At 40.2% G+C, this 27762-nt stretch overlaps 1 long non-coding RNA gene across 1 annotated transcript in view; it reads right to left on the bottom strand.

The window, feature by feature from the left end:
- Positions 1 to 818: 818 nt before the first annotated feature.
- Positions 819 to 27762, bottom strand: part of LOC127649779 (uncharacterized) — a 41648-nt gene continuing 14704 nt past the window's right edge. Inside the window, exons 3-4 of the long non-coding RNA XR_007971317.1 lie at positions 21719 to 21984; positions 819 to 1362 (exon numbers count right to left, since the gene is read on the bottom strand). This is a non-coding gene — a long non-coding RNA (uncharacterized LOC127649779). The remainder of the gene's footprint in view (positions 1363 to 21718; positions 21985 to 27762) is intronic.

Here is a 27762-nt window from a genome sequence, read left to right as displayed (position 1 = left end):
GTGAATACATGATGACAGACAATGTATTTTACGGATGAACTAGTCCTTTAATATTGGAATGCTAATTTCTGCCCCAAAAAAAGTAGTTATATGAGAATTTCAGTGATGTCGCCAGATTGTTCAGTAGACCAAAGTCTCTATTTCCAGTCATGACAGTGCAGCTCCTATCTACTTGGCCGAAATCTCCAAAAACGGTTGGTCAAGATTACGATTAAAGAATATTTAAAATCAGCAGTAAAATATGACAACACTGGAATCACACACTGTGTACCTCATATCACACTACGAACGCAACTTTCCCGGCTTGTATAGCTAAAGCGCATGCGCGTTCTAGACTTGATTGACAGGATGTCTGTCTCTGAAATGTGATTGGCTCTTTCACCTGTGAGGCGGGACTTACTATCAACATCTGGGCGTTCCATTTTCTCCCATTCATAATATTACAATTGGCCTGTCTCTACTCAAGGGTGCATGTATTTAGTTTATGGTCACAAAATTTAGTTTTGTATGTTATTTATACACATGTATGTATTATGTCAGTGTAATATTGAATAAGCCTTAAAATGCACATGCTGTTAATGAATAAACAATTAGCAAAAGACTAGGGTCTAAAACTGTAGTGTTGAGTGTGTATGTGTGAGTTTAGTCAACTGTAGACAATGTTTCAGGCATATTCATATTATTCTGGATTTTTACAAAAGGTGTTTTAAACATCTTACACATTAAATGTGCAAACATTAAATAAGATTTGCTTCATAATGCACAATATATGGCATACACACCATGCACACACAGTTGTTTCTTATGTAGTTGCTTTATTTATAATCATTTCACAAAGTACACAGTACACTCCGATGATAAACGACAGCTTAACTGATATTTAATTGCTCATTAACAGTATTCATTGACTCAAAAGGCATTTGTTTTAATGTTGTGTTATTGCAATATTCATTTAGAGTTTATAATTCATACAGAGTGCTTGAAAAGACTAGAGAGAATAATGCATCACATTCAGCTGTTATCTGGAAACGCACATGCAGAAATGCAACTCAAAGCATATTAAAGAAAATAACGTCATGTGCATTTTTAGATTTCCTTACCTTGTGCAAACTCACCTGAGTGTGTGCAGATGGTCGTGGAAATATTCCAGAATGTTTTTAGTTTGGTACTAACAGTGAACAGACCAATAGTCCCACAAAACTCATGCTTGTTATATTGTGTGTTTCAGAACTGGACTGAAATGATTTGACTCAATCAGTCTTCCTGAACATCTTTAAAAATGACATCATCAGATCTCCAAAACAACAGCGCACCTCATCAGCGGGTCTGTTTCATCTAAATTTGTCTTCTGTCTCGTCTTTGCTGTGGAAAAGTGCAAAAAACACAATATTAATCCATTATTCTGTGTTTATATAAGAACAAATGACAGGACAAAAAGTAAAGCCATAAATGTTTTACACTCCCTTACATCATTACACTGATATAAACATAAACAATGTTTTTGGATTCGACTTTGATGGTAAAACGATGTTATTCTTTGTCATTTAAATATGATGGTATAAATATGGAAATATATCGTGATTAATATAATACCATAATATGGCCACATTTACACACACACACACACACACACACACACACACACACACACAAACACAAACACAAACACAGGCATACATACACACACACAAACACACGCATACATACTCACACGCATGCATATACACACACACAAACACTCACACACTGGAATACACACACAAACACACACACACATACATATACACATGCATACATACAAACACACGCATACATATACTCACACACATGCATATACACACGCATACATAAACACACACACACATACATATACACATGCATACATACAAACACACGCATACATAAACACACACACACACGCACGCATATACACACACACGCATGCATATACACAAACACACACATGCATATACGCACGCATACATATACACACACACGCATGCATATACACACACACGCATGCATATACACACATAACACACACGCATACATATACACACATACATACACACACACGCATGCATATACACACACACATGCATATACACGCACACACATATACACACACACATGCATACACACACACACGCATGCATATACACACACACACACACACGCATGCATATACACACGCATACATATACACACACACGCATGCATATACACACAAACACACACACGCATGCATATACACGTGCATACATATACACACACACGCATGCATATACACACACACGCATGCATATACACACATACACACACTACGCATGCATATACACGCACACGCATACATATACACACACTCGCATACGCATATACACACACACACACACACACATGCATATACACGCCGCATACATATACACACACACGCATGCATATACACACACACGCATGCATATACACACAAACACACACTACGCATGCATATACACGCAGCATACATATACACACACGCACGCATATACACTCACAACACACACACACATGCATATACACGCACATACATATACACACACACGCATGCATATACAGCACAAACACACACTGCGCATGCATATACACGCCGCATACATATACACACACACGCATGCATATACACTACAACACACACATGCGCATGCATATACACTACGCATACATATACACACACTGCATCGCATATACACTACAAACACTACACACGCATGCATATACACGCGCATACATATACACACACACTGCATAGCATATACACACAAACACACACACACATGCATATACACGCGCATACATATACACACACTGCGCATGCATATACACACAAACACACACACGCATGCATATACACGCGCATACATATACACACACACGCATGCATATACACACAAACACACACACGCATGCATATACACGTGCATACATATACACACACACGCATGCATATACACACAAACACACACACGCATGCATATACACGTGCATACATATACACACACACGCATGCATATACACACACACGCATGCATATACACACAAACACACACACGCATGCATATACACGCGCATACATATACACACACACGCACGCATATACACACAAACACACACACACATGCATATACACGCGCATACATATACACACACACGCATGCATATACACACAAACACACACACGCATGCATATACACAAACACACACATTCATATACACACACACACAAACAAACACACACACGCATGCATATACACACATAAACACACATACAGACACACAAACACACACACATTCTCACATACACACACACATTCTCACACACACATACAGACACACAAATACACACACATTCAGACACACACACACACACACGCATTCTTATACGCACGCATACATATACACACACACACACACAAACACACACACGCATGCATATACACACACAAACACACATACAAACACACACACATACAGACACACAAGCACACACACATTCTCACACATACACACACATACAGACACACATACACACACACACACACACACACACACACACACACACACACATACAGACACACACACATTTCTCTCACACAGACACATACACACACACACACATACTGACACACAAACACACACACACACACACACATACAGACATACACACACACACACACACACACACATACAGACACACACACATTTCTCTCACACACACACATACACACACACATACACACACTTTCTCTCACACACACACACACACACACACACACTTCAGAATGTGAGATTTGTCTATTTGATCACTGCTGTCAGATATCGATAAATATAACTTATAGATATTATCTTTAAATTGCCAAATTAAAAAAGGCTGTTTGGAATATTATTAATGCGCATTAAAGGAAGTGTTCGTCCAAAAATACAAATTCTGTCATCATTTACTCACCCTCACGTTGTTCCAAACCCGTATCACACAAAAGGAGATGTTAAGAATATCATTAGCCTCAGTCACCATACACTTTCAATGGAATAAAGAGGCAATGAAACAGGATGGTGACTGAGGCCAGATCATTCTGTGTAACATCTCCTTTTGAAAGAAAGTCCTACAGATTTTTGGGTGAAATATCCCTTTAAAGTCCTGCTGAATATTATTAATTTTAATCTATTTTATATTTATTACAATATTTATTTAATCATATTTATTATTATTATTAGTTTATATTTATTACAATATTTATTTAATCATATTTATTATTATTATTATTTTATATTTTATATTTATTATAATATTTATTTAATCATATTTATTATTATTATTATTATTATTATTAATTATCTATTTTAAATTTATTTTATATTCTTAGTGATTTAAACAAACCCAATTTTAACCATTGAATTGAAATAGTCATATAGGTTTGGAACAACATGAGAGTGAGTACATTATGACAGAATAAAAAAAAAATTAAAGTCTTGTTGAATTTTAATTGTATTATATATATTTTTCTATTATTATTTTATTTATATATATATATATATATATATATTATATTATTTTGTCTATTATTTTTATGATTATATTTATTATTTGTATCTTTTTATTTTATATTCATAGTGATTTGAACAAACTCATTTGGAACAGCATGAGAGTGAGTAAATTATGACAGAATTAAATTTGTTTGCCGAACTATCCCTTTAAAGTCTTGTTGCATTTTATTATATATTCTTAATATATATATATATTGTCATTATTTTTTATTATATATATATATGTAATATTATATTATACATGTTTTCTATTATTTGTATTTATTATTTTTACTTGTCAATTTTGTTGATTTATATTCTTAGTGATTTTAACAAACCCAATTTTAACCATTGAATTAAACTTGTGAAATTTTAACAACATGAACATGATTTGGAGCAACATGAGAGTGAGTAAATAATGACAGAATTTCATTGTTTGGCTAGCTATACTTTTAAAGTCTTCTTGAATTTATATATTTATATATATATTATATATATTTTTTGCTATTATATATATTATATATGTATATATAATCTTTTTACATTTATTTAAATGTATATTCTTAGTGATTTAAACAAACCCAATTTTAACCATTTAATTAAAAAATAATTTTACTAACTCAAATTATTCTCTTGTAAATAGAGAGTTTAACCCTATAACGTCGCCTGTATCAATATTAGTACACTATTTTCTAAAGATTGTGCATCATTAACATAATCAATATTTAGCTGAAAATCCTTGATTATTTAAAAAGAAAACATGTTGTTGTATTTTGCATTTGGGGCCGTCAGGGGGCCCGTGGCCCCAACACAGACGTCGGCCCTTATTAAAAATACATGTCATTGGATCACACCTCAGCTGAATTAAAGGGCAGCGGCTGCGTCACGAATGGGCTACGACCCACACCGGCCTATGGGAACCGTATCCCATGGGCGGGCCAGGGTCAGAGGTCACTGCCTGTCTGTCTCAACAGAGTGGAACTGAAAGAGAAACGCCAGGAAACGTTCAAACAAAATCCAGATTATTCTTTCATTTACAGCTCAAAAGAGGAACTTAAAATGAAAAGTTAAAGCTTTTTTAAAGCATCACGGAGACGATGATAAGTAAGCCATTTAAAAAAGATGAGCTCTGTGCAGGGGCGGGGTGGCACGATTTGGGGCACCTATCTCCCATCACAATCTTGCCAGCTCTGTGCAGGGTGGCACAATTTGGGGCACCTGTCTCCTATCACGATCTTGATAGCTCTGTGCAGGGGCAGGGTGGCACAATGCTTTTGCCAGGCTATGTGCACCTTGAGGCCATGTGAAGTGTCGAAAGCCCGCTGGCAGAAGGTCACGAGGCAGACCCAGATGCAACGGGTCGACTGACTGAGGCCACTGGCTGATGGACCACCTGTGCCCCCTACTGTGCCAACTTGCTGTGCTTTAGCCACCCGGTGCTCTGCTCACACACACAAACACACACACACACACACACACACACACACACACACACACACACACACACACACACACACACACACACACACACACAGCCAAAAATTTACTTTTTTCTTTATTTTTCTGATTTGACATTATATTTCTCTGGGTGTAAATAAGGTGGCTCGGAAAAAGTTTATGTTGATACGACAAAGCGATCAAAAGTTACAACATTACAAATATAATTGATCATAGTGTCCAAAAACATCTCCAAACAAATAAAAGATAATAATTGTACATAAGAACTAATTACACATGCAAACACAACAATGACTAAAGGTTTGCATAACATGCAGACATGATTTTAGTCATGAGATTTCACAGAATGAGTTTCATTCTGTGTCATTTGAGTCATGATTGAGTCTGTGTCGTGTATTTGGCGCCATCTCCTGGTGGCCATATGTAACATTGTGCTTCATGTGGATTATCTACTGATCTATACATCTGATTATCTTGTGTGTGGACTCCATTGAAAGATAATCACAGACTCTAAATAATCATATGTGATATTTTATGTTCCGTTTATGTTTTGTGAAGTTATAAGCGAAAACACAGCATATAAGCAACCTAAACATAAATGTCAAAGACTTATAATTAACTATCACTCGCTTTATTTGTCTTTGAGTAAAACAAATCAGCTGGTTGTATTTTACTCTTTAAGAGCTTTCCAACAACATATGACACATGAATATTAGATCAGTTTGATATTTTTACTGATTACAATAATACGTAAAGAGCAAATTTGTTTATAATTTTATCAAAACTCAAAATTTCAAAGCACATGTTCAGTTTTGGTCATAATGTCTGCATGCATTGTAAAGTAGAGCTTCTAAACTTTCAAACGACACCTATTTTGTGCTGGTCAAGACTGCAGTTATTCATATTTTGACAATTATTCGTTTTTCACGTGGGCCCGCCAGCGGGGGTGAAATTAAAATCACCATTAAAATGCACATTCACACATACAGCTGTCTTGTTGTGTTAATAAACACTGTTTTATTCTGTTTAAATGCACAGATATGTGTTCAGGTTGTGTGTGAATCCTGAAGTCATTTAAGGTCATTAACTGAAACAAAATCATATCAGAAAAAAGGTTACATTTCAAAAGCTGAGCAGATGAAGGCATCTTAGTAGACGGCATATTAGACTTGCATTGCATAAAGAATTCTGAATAATATAGCATTCTACTTGGATTCTGTTTCACATGCAGTTTATTTCGCAAAACACTAGAGTGGTGTCCAGTATTCAATAGCCTCAGTCTCAGAAAACATAGGCTGGATTTTGACACTGCTAGTATGGTCATATGCAACTTCTGTTTTAGCCAACGCCGGCATCTCCTCCCACACCTGAAATAAGGACCCTAGGGTCTCTCTTCATAGTGGTATGACCCATATGCCTGATGGTAAAAGCAGGTGGCCCAGACACTCTCGTCATCTACTTCCATAAATAATCTAATGTCGAGAAAGCAGATACTGACCGCTGTACTGGCCAACAGCTCAGCAAAAACTATTTGTATGACTAGTTCTGCACGTACGTAGAAGTGTTGTTCACCCAAAAAAATGTATTCTGTCATCATTTACTCAGACAAAAAGTCTTAAAGATTTTTTTGTGAACTATTCCTTTAAAAATCACCACTCGGGCTACGAGAGAGGCCGAGTGATGGCCGGAGTGACAGACAGGATGGGGATCGCGAGCCCCTGAAGAGCGGGCATACTGCCGACATTGCGAAAAGGTTTTAAGCAGCGGGTGAGAGAACGACTGTGCTGATGGAGAGAAAAGAGAGGAAGTTTAAGGAGGGTGAGATGGGCACAAAAGAGACGTTACCAGAGTACCAAACCTGAGTTTGAGTGAAACTCATCCTGCTGCGTCTTGTTGAGAAGAGGTGTGCTGTTACTTTATTGAGAGATCACATTTACTATTTTCACCTCGCAGATGATAAAACAAACAAAAAACCCATAGACTTGAAAAAAATGGCCAGTGCTGAAAAAGTAATCCAAAGTATTTAGATTACATTACTGACCTGAGTTATCTAACGGAATGCATTACAAATGACATGTTGCAGCATGTATTCTGTAATCTGTAGAGGAATATTTTTTAAAAGTAACCTCCCCAAACCATCTCAGGACCATTATATCAGAGAGACTTGAGGGTGCAGGACTACTTTGACTTGCAACCATATTGGAGCGTGCTGAAAATCATTCAGAACCCCATAGCAACCGTATAGGAGCGTGCTGAAAATCGCTCAGAATCCCATAGCAACCGTATTGGAACGTGCTGAAAATAATTCAGAACCCCATAGCAACCGTATAGGAGCGTGCTGAAAATTATTCAGAACCCCTTAGCAACCGTATTAGAACGTGCTGAAAATCATTCAGAACCCCATAGCAGCCATATAGGAGCGTGCTGAAAATCACTCAGAACCCCTTAGCAACTGTATTGGAACGTGCTGAAAATCATTCAGAACCCCATAGCAACCGTAATGGAGAGTGCTGAAAATCATTCAGAACCCCTTAGCAACCATATAGGAGCGTGCTGAAAATCACTCAGAACCCCTTAGCAACTGTATTGGAACGTGCTGAAAATCACTCAGAACCCCTTAGCAACTGTATTGGAACGTGCTGAAAATCATTCAGAACCCCATAGCAACCGTAATGGAGAGTGCTGAAAATCATTCAGAACCCCTTAGCAACCATATAGGAGCGTGCTGAAAATCATTCAGAACCCCATAGCAACCGTATTGGAGAGTGCTGAAAATCACTCAGAACCCCTTAGCAACCGTATTGGAACATGCTGAAAATCGCTCAAAACCCCATAGCAACCGTATTGGAACGTGCTGAAAATCATTCAGAACCCCATAGCAACCGTATTGGAGCATGCTGAAAATCACTCAGAACCTCTTAGCAACCGTATAGGAGCGCGCTGAAAATCACTCAGAACCCCTTAGCAACCGTATTGGAACATGCTGAAAATCATTCGGAACCCCATAGCAACCATATTGGAATGTGCTGAAAATCATTCAGAACCCCATAGCAACCGTATTGGAGCATGCTGAAAATCACTCAGAACCTCTTAGCAACCGTATAGGAGTGCGCTGAAAATCACTCAGAACCCCTTAGCAACCGTATTGGAACGTGCTGAAAATCATTCAGAACCCCTTAGCAACCGTATTTGAGCGTGCTGAAAATCACTCGGAACCCCATAGCAACCGTATTGGAGCGTGCTGAAAATCGCTCAGAACCCCATAGCAACCGTATTGGCGCATGCTGAAAATCACTCAGAACCTCTTAGCAACCGAATTGGAGCGTGCTGAAAATCGCTCTGAACCCCTTAGCAACCGTATTGCGTATGGCGAAGTTAAGCCACATCACTTGAAAGATACTTTATTAAAAGTGAAATAACATGGTACACTACACACTACCGTTCAAAAGTTTGGGGTCACTTGCCTGAAATGTTTCACATGATCCTAAAAATAATTTAAGAAATATATTTCAATAAAAATAAATAATGTGAAAAGCAACACCCAACAAAGACATCCAATGATAACAAATTCACACAGAATTCTCCAAAACAAGGTACAAATGTTACCAGAGTGACGGTATGGCACAGAGAAACATTGAAGAGAGAGAGAGAGAGAGAGAGAGAGAGAGAGAGAGACCAGCCATAATGACTAGCTGACGAGACCATTGTGTTTGCGCTCCGCCAAGAATGCTCAAGTAGTCTCTGTATCAGACTACTTCAGCACATTACTGGGGGAGGTGATAAGAACTGTTGTCTGTCTCATAAAAGAACCGTGAACTTGCGCAAACACACACTCTCGCTGCTTATTAAGCAGACCGGCTCATTTGCATTTCATCCCAGACTGGCAGGGCCAAGGGCAGCCATACAGATGAGCACCCCTTGACCTTGACATCTAGGGTCCTTCTTCACCTGCTGCGAAGGCATTCAGGGCGTCATAGCTGTCTACTCACTGCCCGACTGGGCCCGCACTTTTTCACGTTCCCACGGTTTGTGTCCGGCGCACAAAGGCACTTGGGATGAATGTTCAACTTAATATTTACGTTCAGAGCAGTCTAGACTTGTATTGTCTGGATGGACTACAAGCCCCCCCCTTCAAGATTTATAATCATGAGATGGATGAACTCTGTGGACTTCTCTCATGGATAAGGGACCGTAATGTTGGCAATTAAGTGCAGCATGAGAGCCGTGCCTGAAATAGATATTTAATTTCAGGAAAGCTGGTGGGAGATTGAAGGAAAGAGTCAGTGTCCTGTTTTTTGTGTATTCTGCTGTCCAGGTTTTGGAGTGTATTAGCTTCATTCATCAGCTGTCACTATAGCGACTTTAACTTTAGTGGCCATTGCAGTCTCTTATGTGTTCAGTCAAAGACCAGCCACTCTAAAAGCACTGCACGAACTCCTAACTAAATATCACACAATCATTAACCATTTTATTACATTAAACAGATCCCAATTATTGTTGTTTGCATGTCTGATAACCGATATGCAGAACCGATATTTAATAGTTTTATTCATGACTTTTTGCACAATTAGGCCACATAAAAACATAGCATTAGCCTATAAATATATTAATAATTGTAATAATAATAATAATAATAGTACATGTCAGATATCCGATATACAGAACCGATATTTAGTAATTGTTTTGTTTTTGCCTTTTTGCACAATTGTAACAAAAAATAATTAGACCACAACCATAAAAACAGCATTAGCATATAAATATATTAATAATTGTAATAATAATAATAATAATAATTCAAGTCCGATAACCAATATGAAGAGCCGATATTTAATAATTGTTTTATTTATGCCTTTTTGCACAATAGTAACAAAATTTTTTTTATTAGACCACGACCATAAAAATATAGAATTAGCATATAAATATATTAATAATTGTAATAATAATAATAATACAAGTCCTATAACCGATATACAAAACAGATATTTAAAAATTAATTTTAATTTATGCCTTTTTGTACAATGTTAACAAAATAATAATTAGACCACCGTTATAAAAACAGCATTAGCCTATAAATATACTAATAATAGTAATAATAATAATAATAATAATAATTGAAGTCCGATAACCGATATGCAGAACCGATATTTAATAATTGTTTTATTTATGCCTTTTTGCACAATAGTAACAAAATTGTTTTAGACCACCATTATAAAAACATAGCATTAGCATATAAATATATTAATAATTGTAATAATAATAATAATAATAATAATACAAGTCTGATAACCGATATACAAAACCGATATTTAATAATTGTTTTATTTATGCCTTTTTCACAATGGTAACAAAAAAATGTATTAGACCACGACCATAAAAACATAGCATTAGCCTATAAATATATTAATAATTGTAATAATAATAATACAAGTCCGATAACCAATATCCAGAACCGATATTTAATAATTGCTTCACATACTGTAGCATTAGCCTATAAATATATTATTAATAGTAGTAATAATAATAATAATAATAATAATAATAATAATATAGTTGCAAGCGGCTATTGTTGGGGGCCAAGCACCTATGGCAAGATTACCAAAATAATCAAATTTGACAGAAAAGATCCTGTGATGCAGATATTTTGTGTGACATTTCACCTGATTTGAGCAACGTTGCAAAAATTGTATTTTATTAAGTTATAGCGCCCCCTAGCATTAAAAATGAATGAAACTCGGCATGTTACCTCAGTGTTCTCTTGTCTATGTGTACACATTTTGTTAAGTTTGAAAATTGCGCTCACAAGATACAGGCTAATTAGTAAAGTTTGGGTACTCGAGTTTGGACTCAGACTCAAGTCCGATTTTAATGAACTTGGACTTGTCACGGACTCAGATGTATTTTTTCTCGGACTTGACTTGGACTTGATCCTTTGGAACTTGGGATTTTTTTTCCGAGTGTAGCCGAGTTTATGACGTTTGTGATGCAATGAAAAAAAAAGTAAATAATAATAAAACAGAAATGAATGAACACATCTCTGTCTGAATGCAGCTGTATGAGCCCCTGAAGTCATAGACGTAGCCAGAGTTGTTTCACTGTGTTAAACACACACACACACACACACACACACACACACACACATCAATTAACCAATACGCTTGAATGTTACTACAGATACTACTGTATAACATCGACTACCGAGGTAGCTGGCACAACGAAAACATAAAGACGGTATAGGACCTGACAAATGGTAAAATTGCAATTTTTTTAATTGCATGTCTGATAACCGATATGCAGAACCGATATTTACTCATATTTATGCCTTTTTGCACAATTGTAACAAAAAAATAATTAGACCACAGCCATAAAAACAAGTCTCAAGCAAATATCAATTATTATTATTGTTTTTATCTTCTGCGGCAGCTGCTGCGAGACACACACGGACGCATCAGGGGTTTAGGTACACGAGCAGCAAGCAGAACTGTCCTACATTGTGCAGTTTCCAGAAAATTAACTAGATAATAGTGTCCATGATATTATCAGTGGGCTTTTCCAGTGTTTTTGGATGTAGCATCCATTGAGTTTATGGTTACCATTTTAATTCAGATTCATGAACAGATTCATTCGGACTCGGACTGTTATGGACTCGGTCTTGAATCTGACTCGGCACCTTTTGGACTCGACTCGGACTCGACCTGTTATGGACTCGGTCTTGAATCTGACTCTGCACCTTTTGGACTCGACTCGGACTCCGCCTGTTATGGACTCAGTCTTGAATCTGACTCTGCACCTTTTGTACTCGACTCGGACTCGGCCTGTTATGGACTCAGTCTAGAATCTGACTCGGCACCTTTTGGACTCGGAGTCGGTCTGTTATGGACTCGGTCTTGAATCTGACTCGGCACCTTTTGGACTCGACTCGGACTTGACCTGTTATGGACTCGGTCTTGAATCTGACTCTGCACCTTTTGGACTCGACTCGGACTCCGCCTGTTATGGACTCAGTCTTGAATCTGACTCGGCACCTTTTGTACTCGACTCGGACTCGGCCTGTTATGGACTCAGTCTAGAATCTGACTCGGCACCTTTTGGACTCGGACTCGGCCTGTTATGGACTCGGTCTTGAATCTGACTCGGCACCTTTTGGACTCGACTCGGCCTGTTATGGAATCGGTCTTGAATCTGACTCGGCACCTTTTGGACTCAACTCGGACTCCACCTGTTATGGACTCGGTCTTGAATCTGACTCTGTACCTTTTGGACTCGACTCGGACTCTGTCTGTTATGGACTCAGTCTAGAATCTGACTCTGCACCTTTTGGACTCGACTCGGCCTGTTATGGACTCGGTCTTGAATCTGACTCGGCACCTTTTGGACTCGACTCGGCCTGTTATGGACTCGGTCTTGAATCTGACTCGGCACCTTTTGGACTCGACTCGGACTAGGCCTGTTATGGACTCGGTCTTGAATCTGACTCGGCACCTTTTGGACTCGGACTCGGCCTGCTATGACTCGGTCTTGAATCTGACTTGGCACCTTTTGGACTCTGACTCGACTCGGACTCAGCCTGTTATGACTCGGTCTTGAATCTGACTCGGCACCTTTTGGACTCTACTCTGACTCAGCCTGTTATGACTCGGTCTTGAATCTGACTCGGCACCTTATGGACTCAGACTCGACTCGGACTCGAACCCAACACTACTAATTTGTCATTATAGGCCATGGCCAGAACATATTTGCTTTATCTTTGGAATGATTCGACGCATCAAAATGAATTTGATAACTTTTTGTCAGGAGATCCGACAATGATATTTACCAAGTTTCCTGAGAGTCGGGCAAACGGCCTAGGACAGGTTAAAAAAAAGAAGGTTTTTTGAATATATCGAAACTGTAAAAACAAGTTTCTTTCAGAAATGGAAATTTAAGTGACCATATCATTGTGGGACACTGGTGGATTCAGAGAAGCTACACATTTGTATTGTAGCCTATACGGTTCCGGAGTTATGAGCAAAAACACAAATTAGCTAATTATACTGCCACTGTGTGGCCGAATGTCACAAAATTTGATATGTGGCTTCGAGTTGACACCCTGCTTGTGTATAGTAATTTCCATAACCCTCTGCCATTCCCAATAGGAGATATAAGGTGCTAAAATTTGATTGCCCTTTGGTCGCCATTTTTGTTCATTTGTCGAATCGATTTTTTTTTTTTAGAATATGTTAGCATTTGATCCAAAGATATTTTAACTTTGTCACTCAAACGGCTGCAAAGGTATGACAGTTTTTTTAGTTGTAGCGCCCTCTAGGGGTGGACCTGTATGAAACTTTTCCGACATCTTCTAAACGTCCTGTTGACTATGGCCTTGTCCACACTAATACGTAACCAAAACAATCAAGATGGCGGCTCGTGTTATAGCGGCACTGTTGTACTTGATACTCACTTTGATAGCGTTGTTAAAAAAATAAATGTTACCACATTGCGTTCCTTCAAAGGCGAAGGGAATTTTACTCGGAATTGGTGTCCGGTGACGGAACACGAAGACAATTGCATTTTAGGCCAAACAAGCATCGCAGTGACACGATTTAAGTGCTTTCAGTGTGGACGAGCAACTTTTTGAAAACGCTTGAAAACGTTACCGTGGACTGAGAGTGTTTTGAAACGAAAACGCCATTTTCAAATGTACTCGGATTAATGTAGACCTAGCCTGAGTGTACCGAGTTTCATTTGGAGTTTGCGTTGAGTAGATATCGATTAATTACTCAAATCCCGCTAAACCGAAGGAAATCTTGTCATTAATATCTTCAGAACAATTTGACGTATCGAAATTCTTTTGATGTCTCTTTGTCAGAAGGGGTCTGTAGATGATGTATACCAAATTGCATACTGATCGTACTAACGGTCTAGGAGGAGTTACAAAAATAAGGTTTTTCCAAAAATTCAAAATGGCGGAAATGAAATCGGAGATATACATTTTGTAGGGCTTGACTCATGGAATCGGAGGAGAAAATAATTTCGATTGCAGCCAAAAAGTGTTATGAGCCAAAACGTAAAAGTGTTTATTATTATAGGCCACCTAGGGTCAGATGGGTGTACCTTTGTGCACCTGAGTAGTGGGGAAGCAGGGGATTGGGGATCATCCTGCCAAGTTTTATGTCTCCACGACTTACGGTCTTTGACGCCCAGACACTTTAGAATCAGAAACAGCTTTTTTGCCAAGTATGTTTACTCATACAAGGAAATTGTCTTGGTGACAGGAGCTTCCTGTGCACAACAATACAAATACAGCAGCAAGACATAGATAATAATAAAAAAATAATTATACACATACGTGCAATTCTAATACAAATCTGTTCAGTGGCAGAAGAGGTAGATGTGTTGTATAAATATAAAAAAGACTAAACTGTGTATTGCACATAATTATTCTCAATGGGGCAATTTTAACTGTTCATGTGATGGATAGCCTGAGGGAAAAAACTGTTCTGGCGGTTCTGGCCCCCATCTTCACACAGATCTTCAATAGATCACTGGAGCAGTGTGAAGTCCCATGCTGCTTCAAATGCTCACTCATCATCCCTGTCCCAAAGAAACCGAAAATCACAGGACTTAATGACTACAGACCCATTTCTCTGACGTCTGTGGGCATGAAGATATTTGAGAGACTGCCGTTGGCCTATCTGAAGGACATCGCTGGACCCTTTCTGGGTCCCCTTCAATTTGCTTATCGAGCAAACAGGTCTGTGGATGATGCAATCAACATGGGATTGCATCATATCCTGCAACATCTGGACAGACCAGGGACTTGCGCAAGGATCCTTCAGTTCGGCTTTCAACACCATCATCCCAGCTATTCTCCGGACTAAACTACACCAACTCTCAGTTCCCACCTCTATCTGTCAGTGGATCACCAGCTTTCTGACAGACAGGTAGCAGCTTGTGAAACAGGGGGAATTCACTTCCAGCACCTGTACAGTCAGCACTGGTGCCCCCCAGGGACGTGTGCTCATCACCAAGGACCCCTCCAAAAAGCTCCTGAAGTTTGCAGACGATTATTATATCAAAACAAAACAAAAAGAACCCATTCAGTTTGCATTGCAAGTTTATTTGTGACATGAAGCTGAACAGAAAGTACATTGTTATTATTTGTATTTAAGTGCATAGTGTATAGTGCTTCATTTGGGACACACATCTATAAACACTTGCACTTTGGCTCTTTTGACTTAATTTCCAAGATGGATGCTACTTGAAATATTAAGCATGCATTAAATGATATCTTTTTATAACTTGAGGTCACATGACAACAATGTAGCATACGGAAATGTAGCATAATGCTATGTTTAAAATATAGAGGCAATATTGAGTGTTCTGTATACTCTGTGCAGTATGGAGTATGCTGTACGTTAGTATTCAATTCATAAAATAACGTTTTCCTTGTTGGTACATACAGAGTGGAATGAGCCTCTCTCTTCTCACTTCCTGTATCTGCTCTCAGCTGATTGGCTACCATCATGCGCTGGTCTGCCATTGCACAGAGCATTGGCATTATGCATGTTTGTGTGTCACACCTCTATGGATAAATTCAGTGTAGCTTTTGCCTTAAAATTTCGTTTTTTGTAGAGGTTAATGCATATTTCTCAAATGCAGCCATTAATGCATGATACGTTCAGTTTATAGGTTGTGTTTATGTGTAAGGCGGGGCTTGCGGTGGATGGGGGAGTCATTAGCATGTCTGCGTTTCCTTGCATCTGTTTGGATTGAATGGCATATGTGCAGCCAGGGCAAAATATGCAAATGGCGCTCCCAAATGGACACATGCACAGGTCCAGACACTATTCTATCTTCACACATTAGCACACACACACACATACGTGGAGTATTTTTAATGGTCTCATTTAAACCCAGACAGAGACATCCCCCACCCGAAACTACCCCAGACGTGAACCCCAAAAAGCCCTCATGTTCAAGTGCAAACCTCCCCCTCCGAAATTACACACTGGCACAGACAAACCGATGTGATGCGTAGGGGCCATTTTTTTCTGGAAACCGTTGAGCGAGTATAACGTTCTGAACCAAACAATGCTAAGCTGTTACAAACCAACAGACAACAACTCAGACGCCCTCACCGACAGAGGTTGAATCTCTGTCTTATATAACAAAAGAAATGAGAACACTGAAGTATAGTTTTAGTCTTAAAGGGTGACTGATGTATGAAGAGTTTAATCTTCACTGTCAAATACTCAAGAAGACGTCAAACAGACCGATTCTGACCTACATCTCTGACACTTCATCTAAAAATAAAACTGTAGCTACAGAATTAGAAACTAATTTAAAAGCGTCTCAGACCCAGTTCATTTCAAATCTTTGATTGGATGGTGAATTCAGCTCTTTTACTACAGTAGTTTAAAAGAAGTCTCTTGCTTCCTGTCTCCTGTCAGTGTCTCCTCCTGAGTTTCAGAAGACATCTCTGCAATGGTGCTTATTTGCCACGATACCAAAGTCTGCAATCCTAAGTGAGAAATCTCAATATGAAGCTATGCGCACTATATTATATTTGGGCCATTCTGTGTCGTCAACCAGAGGTCCCTAGCTCAAACATTGTTTTTTGGTAATTATTTTACTGGTGAAAGATGAACATGAATGATGGTGAAAGCCGAAATATGAAATGCCATGGACCAATATTTACCGAACAATCCATTATTTTGTAGACGGGGTCAAAATGACCATTTTCGTCTATTCTTTATCCCTCTTTGAGGCTTGATTAGCCTGATTAGCGGCCGGGTGTGTAGCATCACGACCCGGCCCGCCCCGCCCTGCCACATTACTTCATTATTCTCTCAGGCCGGGGAGCCCCCTGCATGACGTACACCCCCCCCCTCTCTCTTTGCATTTAGGTATCTCCTATCACCGATAGGCCATGGCTTGGTCCAGGGCCACTCCTCCACCCTCTAATGGACGACAGCCGCGACTCACTGGATGAATCGGAGGCATTCTTCCGGCCCCTGACGTTCTTGGGAAACCGAATGGGTCTCCCCCGCCCCTGGCAGCGCTTCTCCCACTCCAAGCGGTCGACCAGGAGCCCCTCCCCACTCACGGTCGGCCCTGGGTCGTTTCAGCGGCCGGTAGGGGTCTCATCCGCCCCTGGCGGTGGCCCTGATCGCGAATGGCTGCAGCTGCGCCTTTGGGGTGGATGGTAGTGGCAAGGACTCTACTCGAGTATTGGCACCAGTGTAATGGTGTTAATGGAAAGGAGGAGGCGAGAACCGGCTTGACAATATAAATAATATTTTAATGAAGAACTGAAACCAAAAAGACAAACACACACCGGTGTCGGACAGCTGTCCGTAAATCTCTCTCTCTGTAGCACTGCCGTCTTCGGTCGGCCTTTATCCCTCTCTGAGGCTTGATTAGCCTGATTAGCCGGGTGTGTAGCATCACGACCCGGCCCCGCCCTCCACCCGGTCACAGTCTATTACTACATTTACATTTACATTTATGCATTTGGCAGATGCTTTTATCCAAAGCGACTTACAGTGCACTTATTACAGAGACAATCCCCCCCGGAGCAACCTGGAGTTAAGTGTCTTGCTCAAGGACACAATGGTGGTGACTGTGGGGTCAAACCAGCAACCTTCTGATTACCAGTTATGTGCTTTAGACCACTACACCACCACCACTTCACTATTACTAAAATAAGTTGTCTTGAGCACTCTTTGGTGCATTATAAGCCAATGGTGAGAGTCCAAAAATGGGAAAAAGCTCTTTTTTTGTGTTGGTTTTCCAAAGTTGGAGTGCCTATAACTCCAGAAGCATTAAAGATATCTTAATGTCCTTTTAGATTCTGCTTATAAACAAACTTAACTTTTTGTATCTTCATTTTTAAGGCCCTATATGTATATCCCAGAGATATGGGGCTCTCAATGTGGCTCCATGTCTAAATTGTTCATTTGTTCCCCCATTTTCAATGATGGAAAACCAAATGTGGGTCACATGGTATGAAGGTAGTTTTTCTTTTCCAACAAAACAAAGGACTGAAGAAACTACAAACTAGAAATGTACCTTTATTTGTTCACATTAAAACATTAATATAAAAATCTTGATATAAGTCCAAAATACACTATTATTAAGAATATGCGTCACCTGTAGGTGTTCAGTTTGGGCAATGCCTATATCTACTTTTTGGATTTTAGAAATGTATTGATAATTTCGAAAATTTCAGCCAGGGATCTCAAAATGTGCTTGGATAACAAATGCCATGAAAGAGCAACTTGCTGAGCAAACCTATAAAGCTGCGTGCAGGCTGATGGACTAATTAGTAATTACTGCCCGTCCGCCTATTACACTGTCATGGTTTGGTCACCTTCCCTCTTATTGGTCTTTACAGTGAGGGATTTGCATACGGGGGGCCTCTCGTTTCAGTAGAAGTCTTGTTAAGTCTTGCGTTCCACATGGCACACAGTGCAGCACCATCTCAACCGCGCAGACAGCTAAAAAAAATGCCGCTTTGAATTGAATGCTTCTCAAACACACTCACGTCGAGCGATTTGCATGCTTAGAATCCGTGTTCAAGAGCGTTACGCTTTATACTCAAGAACCCCCTCACCTTAATCAAGAAAATGCTAATGCAATTAGGCAGAGTTTGTGAATGGCTAACGGTCACACAGATGGCATATGGTGAAAAGTCGGTGCTATGTTTTGGAGGGAAATGGCCAGTCAGCAGACGTGGTGGCTATTTTGTCTACTTTTGTGCCAGCCAGATGCTGTTCGCTGGCAAATGGGCACTACTGCACGCAGACAGCGCTTAATTAAAAGAGAATGTTGAAACAAAACAGGCAGACAATGAAATTGTCCATCAACAAAACAAAACGACAGCCATGCTCACATAAAAGACCACCAATCCATGTACAGAGAACGCTTGTAGAAGAGCACTGTTTATGTGGTTTGATTCTTAAAGTTTAAAGCTGTGCGGTCTGTTGAGGAGCGGTATTCCAGTATATTTCTAAGACTCTCGGACTCTTGATTTTTGCCGGTTAGACAATAAAACTGGTGAAAAATCCCATTGATTTACACTGGAGGAGGATCCTGACTTGAGGGTGAATTCTTTTAACTAAGCAACTACCTAGCAACCACCCAGAACTCCATAACATCCAATCAGTAATGCTCTAGCAACAGGCCAGAACACCCTAGCAATTGCGTAGGGACTCATTAAATGCCACTCAGAACACATTAGGAACCGCATAGCAGTGCCCTAACAACAACAATCCAGAACTCCTTAGCAACTGTATAACAATGCATTATATAACACTCAGAACACCTTAGCAACCACTTGGCAATGCCCTAGCAGCCACCCAGACCACCATAGCAACTGCATAGCGACACACAAAACAACACTCAGAATCCTAAGCAACCACATACCAATGCCCTGGCAACCACCCAAACACCCTATTAACTTCATAGCTATGCAATAAATGCACTTAACACCACTCACAATCCTTAGCAACCACCCTAAACCCCTTAGCAACTGCATAACAATGCACTAAACATATTTAGAATACCTTGGCTACCACATAGCACTGCCCTGGCAACCACCCATAACAAACTAGCAACTGCATAACAATGCACTAAACACTCATAACACCTTTGCAACAACCTAACAATGCCCTGGCAACCACCACAAATACCCTAGAAATGGAATAGCAACATTCTAAACACATTTAGAACACCTTAGCAACCACATAGCAAGGCCCTGGCAACCACCCACAACACCCTAGCAACTGCATAACAACGCACTAAATACAACTCAGAATGCCTCAGCACTTAGAATTCTTAGTAACCGCCCTAAACACCCTAGCAACTGCATGAATATGCACTAAACACGTTTAGAACACCATAGCAACCACATAGCAAGGCCCTGGCAACCACCCCAAACATCCTAGCAACTGCATAACAACCCACTAAATACCACTCAGAATGCCTCAGCACTTAGAATTCTTAGTAACTGCCCTAAACACCCTAGCAACTGCATGTCTATGCACTAAACACATTTAGAACAACATAGCAACCACATAGCAAGTCCCTGGCAACCACCCCAAACACCCTAGCAACTGCATAACAACGCACTAAATACCACTCAGAATGCCTCAGCACTTAGAATTCTTAGTAACTGCCCTAAACACCCTAGCAACTGCATGACTATGCACTAAACACATTTAGAACACCATAGCAACCACATAGCAAGGCCCTGGCAACCACCCCAAACACCCTAGCAACTGCATAACAACCCACTAAATACCACTCAGAATGCCTCAGCACTTAGAATTCTTAGTAACTGCCCTAAACACCCTAGCAACTGCATGTCTATGCACTAAACACATTTAGAACAACATAGCAACCACATAGCAAGTCCCTGGCAACCACCCCAAAGACCCTAAGATTGTGGAGTCGAGTTTGGTATGATCAATTCAGAAAATGTCAAAATCGACTTATTTTTACTTAAATTAATTTGTGCCACCAATGGCTCAGAAATGATACATTTTTCACCTTAAAATGATTGTGTTATGGGTGCAAGAGATCATTTAATATAAAGGTGAACTGTTTTCAGTTTTAGTAATTAATAATGTGTTGACTGATTGAAATGTACAAAACAAATTAAACTCAAACTTGGACAAATACAGTCTTTAAGAGTGAACTGCAACACTGTTCAACCCACCTTGTGAAGCACTGTTCCTCTGATGGTTAGATTAGCCGAGATTAGACCAGCATCAGTTCTCTTTTCTCTTTCTATCCTACTGAGCTCCAGAGGTGCCGGTGTGGTATCCTCAAAGCCCAGCACAGCTAACCCTTCCTGGCCTCCAGAGGAGAGAGCGGCCCACAGACACGAGGAATAGAGTTGCAGTGCTCCTGGCGATCGCTATCAGTGAGCTGGACATCTCTGACTTCATCTCAGTGTCTCTTGCACACGCTCCTCATCTCTCCCTGCATACAAAAGACAAAAAGAAAAGAGTTACAATTTAGAATGTAGATACTAAACATCAGTTTCTTAGGCTATTAGATTTCGGCACTAATACGGTTTTGTTTGAAATGAATGGTCAATGGTCTGCACTTATAACCTCAGTGCTAACCCTCCTATGGTATTCGGTCATTTATCTGCCTTTATCTGAGCAGTTCGAGTCCATTTGCCATCTGAACATACAAAAATAATAATAATTGTGCCTGATTCGATACGTTTTAGTGGTCATAAAAAACACCTTTGGTATTTGTGGTCAAAATTGACCGACCATTGAAAATGAATGTGAAAGACCAATAAAACAAAAAACGGAGGAATTTTTTTTGGATCTGTCAAATACATTCAATAAATCAGCCACAATGCAGAAAAAACAGACAGAAATTACAGTGTGAGACTCTAAAACATCCTCAGTGCAAAACATACACACACACACACACACACACACACACACACACACACACACACACACACACACAAACATATACACACACACACACAAACATATACACACACACGCATACACACACACACACGCACAAACACACACACACACACACAAACATATACACACACACACACACACAAACATATACACACACACGCATACACACACACACACGCACAAACACACGCACAAACACACACACACACTCACTCACACATATACACACACACACGTATACACACACACACAAACACACATATACACACACACAAACATATACACACACACGCACAAACACACACACACACACACACACACTCACTCACACATATACACACACACACGTATACACACACACACAAACACACATATACACACACACACACACACTCACACACACACACTCACACACACTCACACACACAAACATATACACACACACACACACTCACACACACAAACATATACACACACACACACTCACACACACACACACACATATACACACACACACACAAACATATACACACACACACACACTACACACACACACACTTACACACACACACACACACACTACACACACTATACACACATACATGCACACACTATACACACAAACACATTTACACACACACTACACACATACACACACACACACACACACACAAACACACTTACACTACACACACACACACTCACACATATATACACATATACACAATAACATATTTACACACACACTAACAAACACACATACACACAAACTAAATTACACACACCCATACACACACACACACACACACAAACTAATTTACACACACACTCATACACACACACACACACACACACACACACACACACACACACACTCACACAAAACTAATTTACACACACACACACACACACACGCACACAAACACATTTACACACACACATATATTGAACTGGTGAGACTATAACACAGAAAGTTTGCAACATACATTTTTACTATAGAAAGTTTGAAATTGTTAAACGTTTGCTTGGGGCGGAGGAGACCCCCTACCAGCTGCTGAAATGCGGCGGGGTCTGAGACCGCCGACCACGACCGAGAAGGGGCTCCTGGCCGACCGTCTGGAGCAGGAGAACCACTGCCAGGGGCGGGGGAGACCTCTTCCGTCCACCGAAAACACGGCGGGGCGTTCCGTCCGCCAGGGGCCGTAGAACTGCCTCCGATCCACCCGGGGAGGCGCGGCTGGTCTCCGCTAGAGGGAGGAGGAGTGGCCGAGGAACAAGTTGCGGCGTATTGGAGAACTGGCGAGTAAGTGTATTTTTCTCTCTCTCTCTCGCACTGGCCCTTCCCTCTCTTTTTAAATATTATTATATTAAGTTGGTATCATCGGCCGTTACGGCCTGTATGTACCGTGTTTTTTATTGTTGGCTCCCTCCCCTTGTCACGCTCCCAGTTCCAGTAAGGCGGGGATGACCTGCCGGCAGACAGGGCCGGAAGGGCACGCCTCCCCCCAGGGAAAGATGGGGGTGTACGTCACCTGCGTCTCGAGTCTGCCGCTCTCCGGGATGAGTTTAGAAAAGCTTCCAGTGAACAGCTCCTCGTTCTCTCCCTTCAGTACATTAACACCCTATAGATCTCCTCACAACACACTCACTGATTGCCTGTAAGCATCCTCGCATTGAACTCATTACAGGGAGACCCCCGTTCTTCATCTCCATTTGAATTACAGACGAGGAAGAAAGGAAACTAGACGGAGAGGTGCTGGTTTGTACTTACCGAAAGGACGGGCTTGTGACTTTGAATTTCAGGAACATAAAGGAGAGTAAATAAGGCACATGCGAGCTAATTGAGCGGAACGACATTCCCTGTGGGGGTAACGTGGTGAAGTTCCCAAAGCGAGAGCTGCCCGCCCCGAGGCTTGATAGTGGCATCATTATGGTAAAGATGACTACAAATAAATGCCACTTTTGCCACCATTTGTACATGCTGATATCGATAATTTCATATTGTACATTAATCCTTATATGAATACCTTGGGCTGTAGTGACCCGGGACCTCATTCATTTTTAGGAATTATGAACACACCTCTTTATTATTTCTAAACCTTTCTCTTTGGCATGTGGAGTCGTGTGGGCCGGGAATCAAACCGCCAACCCTGCGATTAGTGACCGACCCGCTCTACCACCTGAGCCACACTTGAACAGTTTCGTTACGTTTTAGTGGTCATAAAAAAGGCAACACCTTTGGTGTTTGTGGTCAAAATTGAATAAACAGGAAAGACCAAAAAAACAAAAAACGGAGGAATTTTTTTTGGATCTGTCAAATACATTCAATAAATCAGCCACAATGCAGAAAAAACAGACAGAAATTACAGGGTGAGACTCTAAAACATCCTCAGTGCAAAACACACACACACACACACACACACACACACACACACACACACACACACACACACTACACACACACACACACACACACACACACACACACACACACACACACACATATACACACACACACACACACACACTCACACATACACACACACACACACACACACACACACACACACACACACACACACACACACACATGTTTGTATTCCTATCCTTATGAGGACTTTCCATAGACATAATGATTTTATTCTGTACAAACTATAGATTCTATCCCTAAACCTAACATAACCCCTAAACCTAACCCTCACACAAAACTTACTGCACTTTTACATTTTCAATAAAACATTGTTTAGTATGACTTTTAAGCATTTGAAATATGGGGACACTAGTCTATGTCCTCATAAAGCACATTATAGCATACACCTGCATTACCAGTTATAACACACATGCCTGGTTTATCACAAAGCACACACATATACACACACACACACACACACACACACACACATCACTACACACACACACACACACACACACACATATACACACACACACATCACACACACACACACACACACACACACACACACACACATACACACACACACACACACACACACACACATGCAAACACACAAACACACTTACACACACACACATGCATACATGCAAACACACACACATGTGCAAACACACACACACACACACACACTCACAAACACACATATACACACACACACGCAAACACACATACATTCACAAACACACACACACATGCAAACACACTCACACACAAACACACACTCAGAAACACACACACACACACACATGCAAACACACTTACACACACACACACACATGCAAACACACAAACACACTTACACACACACACATGCATACACACACGCAAACACACTTACACACACACATACAAACTCACATATACACACAAACATATATACACACACACACACACAAACACATTTACACACATGCAAACACACTTACACACACACACGCCAACACACACACACACACACATACAAACTCACATAAACACACAAACATATATACACACACACACACACACACACTCACTCACAAACACACATATATACACACACACACATGCAAACACACACTCACACACACACACACACACACACGGGCAAACACACTTACACACACACTCACAAACACACATATATACACACACACACGCGCAAACACACTTACACACACACTCACAAACACACATATATACACACACACACACTCACTCACAAACACACATATATACACACACACACACTCACTCACAAACACACATATATACACACACACGCGCAAACACACTTACACACACACTCACAAACACAGATATACACGTATACACACAAACACACTTACACACACACTCACAAACACAGATATACACGTATACACACAAACACACTTACACACACACTCACAAACACAGATATACACGTATACACACAAACACGAACACACATATACACACAAACACAAAATCAAATTGTAACAAAAAAACAAACAAACAAGCAATGCGTGTGCACATATATATTATACACACTATTACTTACTCAAGGTGGCGCTGCTGTTTCAGTGACTGATTTAAATTTGACATTTCTATTTGACGAAGAAGCAATGTAAACTATAGCAAGTTTAACACATGAACAATACGATTTCGATATCGTCATTTGGGTTTACTGCTGAAATTATGCAAGTTGTGCGTCTAGTTTAGACTCAAAAAGTGCCTGAGAAAATACACGTGTAGATGATGTGTTACGAGTAGCTCAGACTGTGTTTGACAGCAGCTGCGTCTCATTAAATTTCAGTTTTTAAGTTATGAATCCTGTTCTATATGTGTTTCACCATCTCTTGGATATATGTAAGATGAAACCTCAAAACATACCCGAATTTATTCTGTTCTATAATTGTCAAATTGTCTTGAACATGAAAATGTGACACTATTTGGGCATTTAGCAGATCCATTTGTGTTAGATATAATAATAATAATAATAATAATCATGTTTGGTGAAACACCCATGCATTTAAGGGTTAATAAAACGTGTAACTGTTTGCAACAATCATACAAGGAAATTATGATTTATATTACAGCCTAAAATTGAGTTTCGCTTAGTGTTGCTTAGTGTGTCATTTCAGAGCCACTCGGAAAAACAAGTATTTTACAAAGTATTGCTACATAGCAGGGGCGTGTCTAGGGGGAGGCTGGGGGAGGCAGTGCCTCCCCTAGGATAAGCTCTGCCTCCCCTGAGAATCTGAGAAATAATCTGTCCATCTGATAATAAATTACAATTTAAAAGTGGATTGTTTTGTGCATATTTTTCCATCGCTAGCAGATGAGTGAGGTCTGACACAACAAAAATCCAGTTTGGCGCTGTTTCACAGTGCACGCGAGCTCGGCGTACCCGCTCAGAAAAAGTGCATTATGTCAGAACAGAACGCCAATGAAATGTTTACCTGGCAGAGCTTTAAAGCACGAGCAAACGATGAACTTTTGTGATTGCGAATAAGTGCAGTGTCCTGTGAGTGTAACTCTACCGCTGCATTAACATATGATGTGAATGTACGGCGAGTTTTCGGGGACTGATCGAGGCGCCAGAACTGCAGCTGATATGTGCGGCGGTGAGAAAGCAGTGTGCAGTGCACTGTATGCGGCGCGCGAGCAGCGCGAGATGCTTTCACATATGCTGCGTTACTTTGTAGGCTAACTGATCCGCGGCTGTACTGTACCAGAAACACATAGGCACTATTTTTTTTATTTCAAATCCAGAAGTTATCAACAACTTTTATTTAAAAAAAAAAAAAAGTTTTGTCTGCATTGCGATTCTCTTTGTACACATATACACTCTTTAATAGACGTATT

Source organism: Xyrauchen texanus, chromosome 9, assembly GCF_025860055.1.
Source record: "Xyrauchen texanus isolate HMW12.3.18 chromosome 9, RBS_HiC_50CHRs, whole genome shotgun sequence".
NCBI lineage: Eukaryota > Metazoa > Chordata > Actinopteri > Cypriniformes > Catostomidae > Xyrauchen > Xyrauchen texanus.
This window is presented reverse-complemented; position numbering and strand designations above follow the sequence as displayed.